General features: G+C 38.0%; 1 pseudogene; it reads left to right on the top strand.

Moving 5' to 3' along the window:
- The first annotated feature begins 198 nt into the window (after nt 1-198).
- Nucleotides 199-906, top strand: LOC106747908 (annotated as a pseudogene).
- Nucleotides 907-1,605: the final 699 nt, after the last annotated feature.

Genomic DNA, 1,605 nt, shown 5'->3' with positions numbered 1-1,605 from the left:
AATATTCCCTGAAAATTTCAAGTCGATATCTGCAGTATTTACGAAGTTATGAAGTTAAAGCGGATGGATCGGGTGACGAGTTCAGATGGGCTTAGCGACCTTCGGGCGGTCGCGTTTATGCCTGCGTCCTCGGAGCGTGTTTATTCCTGCTTTCGAAAAGTCCATTGAAAAAAATTTATGCATCTTTGAAATGTAAAAAAAGATAAGAAGCTCGGAGCACGTGGAATGTTGACCGATGTACTGATAAAAAAAATAACTTAATACTACGGATTAGCCATACGTCGAAATACTGATTCGGTCCAGGGCATGAAAAAAGCCATTTAAGCAACACTCGATCCTCTATCATCCACCGACGAGACACTGAAACACCGAAATTGTCCGGCTGGAGCTGATAGCTGGTGTAAGTGGCGCAAGGCTGAGGCAGCAGGTTGTGCAGCGTCATTTAAACATCCCCCTCCTCTTAACCCAAGTGCTGAGAAACATTTGCAACCGATCTTCGACGATCTTTTGAATGACAGTCTTTTGGAAAGGTGTTTAGGCGGTTACACACAGAATGCAAATGAAAGTTTCAATTCTACCGTTTGGTGATTATTGCCTAAACACATTTACAGTGGAGCAAAAATTGTCTGAATTGCTGCGTATATTGCTTCATCGATATTTAACGATGGCTACAATGTAGTGTTAATGATAATGAATAAATTGGTTATCGAAATTGGGATCCAGGCACACAATTTTGCCATAACAAAGTACGAGAAACGAATAAACAGACAGAACCGCCGAAGCTATAGCAGTTCAAAAGAGGCAAGAACGTCTGGTAGGATGAAGATGATGGCTCAAAACAAGTTCTACGAGGAAGCGGAAGGGCTACTTTATGCAGCTGGAATTGCTGATTATCGTGAGACTGCCGTAAGTTGTGAATATGTAGTATTTTTATGCATCTAAAACTTTAAACGCGTTTTTCTCGAAACACGTTTTTTCGATTTTGTGTAAACGATTAAAAGAAATCTACTCAACCGATATGGCTTTATGACCTCTCATTTTAAAGATAATTAAATTCTCTTCGATGTGACTTTATTTTTTGAAAAAAAATTTTTTAAATACNTTTTAACAAAAAACGCACTTTCAATTTTAAACTGTGTAAAAACATGCAATTTCGACTTTTTATTTAAAAAATTGAAATGTCACATAGAAGCTAGTATCATAAATATTACAAAAAATTTTGGTTTTTTTTTCAGATCAAAATTAAAGACGCTACAGTGTACACAGCGGAGACACTCCATAAGCGAAGCGATATTTATATGGCGTCCGTTTTTATAGTAAACATCTTTTTTTTTTTTTGAAAAAATTCCAATGTACTCTTCGATTGTGTATTAAATTGTCACAAAAATTTTAAAACGTTTCAAGTTATTATACCGGAGAAAAAAATTCGTGAAATTTATGTATTTTTCGACCGTGTGAAGGAGGTTTTCCCCTTAACTGTGCTTATGAAACATTGATTTCACGCGGCCGGGTCGTGACCGGCTGCGCTCTCACGACGTCGTATACGGGGTGCTGCATTAGACCGTGATTTCGCGTTTCCGCGATATTCGCGAGAATAACGATCGC

The sequence above is a fragment of the Dinoponera quadriceps genome, unplaced genomic scaffold, assembly GCF_001313825.1.
Source record: "Dinoponera quadriceps isolate SergipeBrazil2010 unplaced genomic scaffold, ASM131382v1 scaffold2616, whole genome shotgun sequence".
Taxonomy (NCBI): Eukaryota; Metazoa; Arthropoda; class Insecta; order Hymenoptera; family Formicidae; genus Dinoponera; species Dinoponera quadriceps.
Note: the sequence above shows the minus strand (reverse complement) of the source record. Positions and strands in the feature narration are given on the sequence as shown.